General features: G+C 39.8%; 1 pseudogene; it reads right to left on the reverse strand.

Moving 5' to 3' along the window:
• Positions 1-485: 485 nt before the first annotated feature.
• Positions 486-4,873, reverse strand: LOC118888053 (annotated as a pseudogene).
• Positions 4,874-7,040: the final 2,167 nt, after the last annotated feature.

The following is a 7,040-nucleotide window of genomic DNA, read 5'->3' on the forward strand; positions in this document are numbered from 1 at the left end:
TGATGATCAGGTCATAAAAATGTGAACAGAGGCTCATAGGAATCCAATTTTGTATTTCCCCTAAGGGCAATAATTTAGTATTTCCTAATTCAGTGTTCATAGCAAAGTTATAGAACATAACTTTTGCAAATAAAGAGTATCAACTGTACATTTTCAAATAATTAGAAGCCCAAAGAAATAATTTTATTTGGAATCATAGAATATTTTAGACTGTTTGGAAACAATGAAAACATCGAGAGCCATGCTTTTATTTCTATACACAGTCATATTTTTCCTGAAGTAATTTAGTCTTGTAACTCAGTGGACTTAATTGTTTTCCTAAAATAAAAGTATGTCCTCGCTATTACACAGTTCATAAAATCATTAATTTGGTTAATGTCTTCCCAACACCAGAAATTTAGGATGCAAATTTATTTTTGCATTACTTTCGTCACAATTCCTCTTGAATTTTCCTGGTAGTTGTCATATTAGTTTCCGATTAAGCACTAAAAATAGATTATATTAAAAGCTAAGTAAGAGTGATAACAGTGAAAATTTAGTAGATCTGTTTCCCATTGATAGTCAGAATCGATCACTCCAACCATCACAAGAACTCCCTTCCTTGCCGATTGAGTCAGAGGCATGAGGAGTCTAAAGTGGCCAGGCAGCAGCCTTAACTTCCACTTCAGTGGAATTATTGTTACGTCTCCTGGTAGAAGCATTCCTTCCTTTGGACCTAAGGCCTTAAGGCCAGCAAAGCATAATAAGGTCATGGGAACAGGGAGTAAAAATTTTACTAGCGGGTCACTAGGGGTAATAGTGAGTAACGTCACTCCCATTTCAATGTCTGGATTCCTAGACCCATGAATCCTGGCTATGGGAACAAGAGCATCATATGTGGGAGGCTGATTCCAAGCATACGCAGCCTTCTGTAAAATCTTGCCCCGGTCCTGCACGGTGTTGCCACCCAGCTGGCACTGTAACCGAGTCTTCAAAAGGCCATTCCAACCTTCTGTCAAGTCAGCTGCTTCAGGATGCTGGGGAACATGGTAAGACCAGTGAATTCCATCAGCATGGGCCCACTGATACACTTCTTTTGCTGTGAGGCGAGTTCCTTGATCAGAAGCAATGCTGTGTGGGATGGCGTGATGGTTAGAAAGGCAGTCTGTAAGTTCACAGGTGGTAGTTTTGGCAGAAGCGTTGCCTTCAGGGAAGACAGATTTGTAATTCAATGATGTCTATTCCATTAAGAACAAAACACTGCCTCTTCCACGATGGAAGTGGTCCAGTGTAGTCCCCTTACTCCCAGAGAGCTGGTTGATCACCCTGGGGAACGGCGCCGTATTAAGGACTCCCTGTTCTTCCCACTGGGAAGATTTCTCGTCACCACAGTCCTTCAGGGTTGTGGTAGAAAGGATGTGTAGTGCTGAAGCTGCACTTTCAGGTGGCACCTGTCTATTACTCAGAACCATGTGTAAATCAAAGCTAAATCATCTCTTCGTGTGTCAGCTGATTATAGTGAACTCCCCATGAGGTCATAGGTACAGACTGGGAGAGAGAAGGAAGTGGAGCAGGTAGGACAGTGAAATTGTATTGCTGGTCTTGCCAGCTGAAAGTAAAACTGCTTCTGGTGGTCTTTACTAATAGGTATTGAGAAAAAATGTATTTGCCAGATCAGTAGCTTCATATCAGGTACCAGAGAACGTTTGAATTTTCTCAAGCAATGGAACCACATTTGGTGCAGCTGCCGAAACTGGGATCACCATCTGGTTAAGATTATGATAATCCCATGTCATTCTCCAAGATCCATCTGGTTTCTGAGTAGTCCCAATAAGAAAGTTAAATGGGGATGTGTTGGCAATCACCACACCTGCATCCTTCAAGGCCTTGCTGGTGGCACTAATTTCTGCAATCCCTTCAGGAATGCACTGTTTCTTTGTGTTTACTATTTCCTAGGTGGTGACAGTTCTAGTAAATTCCATTTGGACTTTCCTTCCCACCATAATAGCCCCCGTTCTACAAGTCAGGGAATTAATGTAGGATTCTGTCAGGTGCAGAGTATATTCATTCTAATTATGCATTTCAGACCTGGGAAAATAACCACAGGATGGGTTCATGGAGCAGCTGATTCCACTGTGAGATGGATTGAGCTAAACCTCCATCCGTCACTTGACCTCCATAAGCCCCTGCTCTGGTGGAGTACAGTGTGGTTCTGAGTCTCTTGGAATCAGTATCCATTCAGAGCCAGTGTCCGGCAGTCCCCACGTGGTCTGGTTACTTCTTTTTCCTCAGTGCACAGTTACTCTGGTAAAAGGTTATGGGTCCCTTTGGGGAAGGCTGATAGATTAACAGTGTACATTTTGGGCAGTGTGCAGGAGTCTTCTCCTAAAGATACCCGGCCTTCCCTTCATTCGAGGGGTCTGGGTCTATAAACCGGCTCAATTCTGGATACTGATTGAGGGACTGTGGCCCACTGCTTTTATGATTCAAATTAGACTTTTTTGTTCACTTGATTTCGAACTTTTTTTCTAAATTCTTTTAAGAGTTTAGTAGGCTTCTTATCATCTCACCTCTAGGAACACTATAATCAACTAGCCAATGCCATAGGTCTGCGTGAGTCAGACCATTCTGCTGGCTGCTTTGACTCTGCTCTCCATTATGGTAACCACGCCCACCTTGCCTTTGGCTGTTGTGTGCTGCCACTTGACTCCTGCCACCCCAGGTTCCAACTTCTCCTGTTGCATTTAGGTTTCCCAGTTCAGTGACTGCAGCTCTAAGGTCTGAATTACAGAGAAGAGCGATCACAGCACTCTTCAAGGATACTGGGGTTCCCATCACAAATTCATTTCTCACAATACTGGTGAGAGGTATGTCTTCTGCACCTCCCTGATGTATATGAGTGTATCTTAAGTGACAAATACACGCTAAAATCTTCTAAAATCCCTAAGCCTTTGAATCTCTTCCTCTACATTAAACCAAGGCAGGTCCAACATTTCCAGCACATTCACTGTGGGCCACTTATTGGTCCATGTTTCAGCCAACCAAACTGTTAGAGCCCTCTGTAACTCCCCAAGCTATGATATGAAATGCAGAATCTCTGCTTAGCAAGACCATATCAGAAACTGCAGCATGAGCCAACTTTACGTCCCTTGGACCATTAACCTATACCCTAAGTATCCATTTCCACATATATTCCTCAGATTTCTGTCTGTATAAATTAGAAAAATCAAATAGTTTTTTGGAGTGTAGTGTACTCCCGCCCCCAGTGGGTCATCCCTGGTACCTCCCCTTCAGGGGCTTGCTAGAATTTGAGTCTAGTTATAGGTCTACAAGCAAAGAGAGGTAGTGAGGATGGGTCCTGAAGGCAACCAGCCTTGTCTTGCATGACAGCTGCCTCAGGGGAGACCTTCCTCATCTCCGCAGGCCATGCAAGGCAGTCCTCTCAGACGGGTAGAGAGGCTTCTGCTACTGAGGATGAGGAGGTCACTTCTTCCAGGGCTGCAGAGGCTGCTTGCACTGGGCATGGGAGGCCTCTTTCACCGGCAAATAGGACTCATTAGAATCTAGGGTCTCCATATCCCCAGCTTCACCACATCCCTATTCCAACTTACAGGATCCTGCTCTTTCCCAATCAGTGCCCTCACTTTAACAGCCATCATCCTACAAGGCTGGGAGTTCAACCTGCATTGTAATTCAGCCAGGATAAAATTCTGAATTTGATTTTCAGCAGTCTCAGCCCTGAGGCTACAGGAGATCAAGGCCTCCTGCAGCACAAACACAGAAGCTTTCAGCACTTGCGCTGGGAATTTGAATCCCTGAGCTCATCCTTCTCTGTTACCATTTTGTCCAGCAACAGTAGTAGCAACCAGACAACCTGATGATATTCATTACATTTCCAAAAATGTTCCAAAGTATATAGACAGTCACCCAGCTCCAATGGGCAGGTGTAGTATTGTTGGCACAGAGCATTAACATACACCTTATTAACAGGGAGGTTATAACTGTAAATAAAGTCTGTCTGTCTATCTATCTATCTATCTATCTCTCTCTATATATATGTATATAAGTAGTTGATTAGGGGTATGCCATGGGGGTGTTGTACATATCTCTACTGCAGGGTCATGTACTATCAGTGCTCTCTTTACAACTGGAAATAGAGTCATTAGCATCTTTAAGTCTAATCAGATTAGAGAGCCAACTCAGAAAACTCACCCCTAAAATTCTGTTTCTCCAGAACTATTTGTGGTACCAAAATTTATCTGTATTAGTCTGGGTTTTCCAGAGAACAGAACCAGAAAGAAAGACAGAGAGAGAGAGAGATTTACTGTAAAGAATTGGCACATGCAACCATGGAGTCTGATAAGTCTAAGATCTGTAGTTAGTTAGCCAGCAGGAGACCCAGGAGAGACTATTGTGTAGTTCCACTGAGTCCAAAGGTCTGAGAACCAGGAAAGCCTGTGATGTAAGTTCCAGGCAGAGTCTAAGTCAGAAGACAGGAGAAGACCAATGCCCCAACTTGAAGACAGTCAGATGGATGTTAGCATCCCAACTTGAATAAGACAGTCTTTCTTATTCAGCCTTTTATTCTATTCAGGCCTAAAACAGATTGGATGAAGCCCACCTACATTGGGGAGGACAACGTGCTTTGCTCAGTCTACTGATAAAATGTTAATCTCATACAGAAAACCTCACACAGATACATCCAGAAATAGTGTTTAGCCAAACATGTGGCATCCTGTGGTCCAGTCATGTTGACACGTAAAATTAACCTTCATGACATGGAATAATCAAATTATCAAAAGCCAAAGCCAAAGAGAAATTTTCAAAAGCAGCAAGAGTACAGTGATTCATAACTTACATCTTTAGAATCCAGGGAGGCCAGAGTCAGAGGCATATCATAACCAATGTATGAAAGAAATTAAAAGTCATCCAAGAATTCTATACCTGGCAAAACTACCACATTCCTGAATGAAGAAAAACCGAGAGAATTCATTGCAAGCAGAGCTGCTCCGCAAGAAGCTCTGAAGGGAGTACTACCAGAGAAGGACACTGGCTAGTAACTCAGATCTTCGTGGAAAAAAAGGAGCACTAATTAAAACAACTACATAGGGCTTCCCTGGTGGCGTGGTGGTTGAGAGTCTGCCTGCCAATGCAGGCGACACGGGTTCGAGCCCTGGTCTGGGAAGATCCCACATGCCGCGGAGCAACTGGGCCCGTGAGCCACAGCTACTGAGCCTGTGCGTCTGGAGCCTGTGCTCCGCAACAAGAGAGACCGCAATAGTGAGAGGCCTGCGCACCGCGATGAAGAGTGTCCCCCGCTCGCCGCAACTAGAGAAAGTCCTTGCACAGGAACGAAGACCTAACACAGCAGAAAAAAAAAAAAAAAAAAAAAAACAAAAACTACATAGGTAAATATAAGACACTATAAATGATTTGGTAAATCTCTTTTGAACTCATGTGATTTAAAAGACAAATTCATAAAGCAACACTTATATATCTGTATTGGTGGGCATATAATGTATAAAGATATAATTTGTGTGGGAAAAAAAACAACATACAAAAAACCGCAATGGAGAGGGAATAGAACCAAGATACACAGAAACAAATTTTCTTGTATACTATTGAAATTAAGTTGGTATTAACTGAAGTATTGATAGATTGCTATAAGTTAAGATGTTAATTTTGATCTCCAGGGCAACCACAGGTAATATTTATTTTCCTTCTTTCATGAGTTATTCCTTTCATATACAATAATAATAAAAGAAAGCGCACACACACACACACACACACACACAGAATGTAAAAATGTGCCAAATAAGCTTTATATATATATATATTTGCTGTATACTATTTTTATATGTGTTAATCTAAAATTAGTTGTAGAGTAACTGAAGAACTTAAAGAGTCCAGGATTGCATAAGCATACAGGTACTACTGAAATATTCGGATTTTCATGCAAAAATGACTGAATTACACTTTTATGTTACATATCTAAAATTAATTTATCTCACTTTAAGTACTTTAAGTGAATTTTCTCATGCCTCATTATTTTACTGATTTTAGTAAAAATCCGTTATGGTTGAATATAGGAGGGTGATTATAATTTTAGTAAAATAAATCGTGGGATGTAGTAGAGGTTTCTCAATATGAAGACACATGGAACATTGTCCTTTCCTCTGAATGTTTACATAGTTGTATGCATAACATTGTCCTCTGAAATTTCATTGTGACTATATATTGAGGAAAATAGCATACAATATACACAAACAATCCTAATCCCCATTCCTACTACTATCTGTGGTCATAAAAAAACAGTCTATTCAGTAAGCCTAGTTAGGTGTGTGGGATTGTGCGTATAACCTTGAGGTCTTCATACTCACTTATTTTCCTTGCTCTTCTCAGCATCTGAAACAGAAGATAACAAAATAAGCTCAGTAGTCAATAATTATTCACTTAATAAATTAAGGTGATCAAAATGTGTATTTAACATTTCATAAATGTACTCAATTTTATTTTCAATATTTTGAAATTATATTCTCTTAAAATATTTTAAATATCATTTTCTTAAAATAGTACATAAACTTTTTTTTAGTGAATACTTAGCCAAAAGCTATAAAGGACAAGTACGGTCATCTGTCTTACATTTTTAAGGTTGATTTTATTTCTTTATTTGTTCATTTTCATTTTTAGTGAATTGAGCATGGGAAAGAAAGAGCATACTCCTAAATCTCCTGAGATATATTTTGAATATATTCTGGAAGGACCATGGTATCTTTTTATTAATAGAAAATATTCAATCTTCAAATCTATTTGGTATGCTTTTCAAGAAATAGAAAAAAAAATACAAATGATTAAATGTGAGCCAAAATAGAATAAACATTAAAAATTGTTTGTCTTAATCTGACATTAATTAAAATTTTGTGTCCACAAATCTGTTATATTACATATTGTTGTAATTTTGTTAGTCATTTTAACAATTTTCCTTGTATGCTGTATTTTTTTCTAACATTTTTTTTTTGTTTGTGTAGTATTAATTTTAGTCAAAATTAAACTTTAAGTTT

The sequence above is a fragment of the Balaenoptera musculus genome, chromosome 21 (assembly GCF_009873245.2).
Source record: "Balaenoptera musculus isolate JJ_BM4_2016_0621 chromosome 21, mBalMus1.pri.v3, whole genome shotgun sequence".
In the NCBI taxonomy this organism is placed as follows: Eukaryota; Metazoa; Chordata; class Mammalia; order Artiodactyla; family Balaenopteridae; genus Balaenoptera; species Balaenoptera musculus.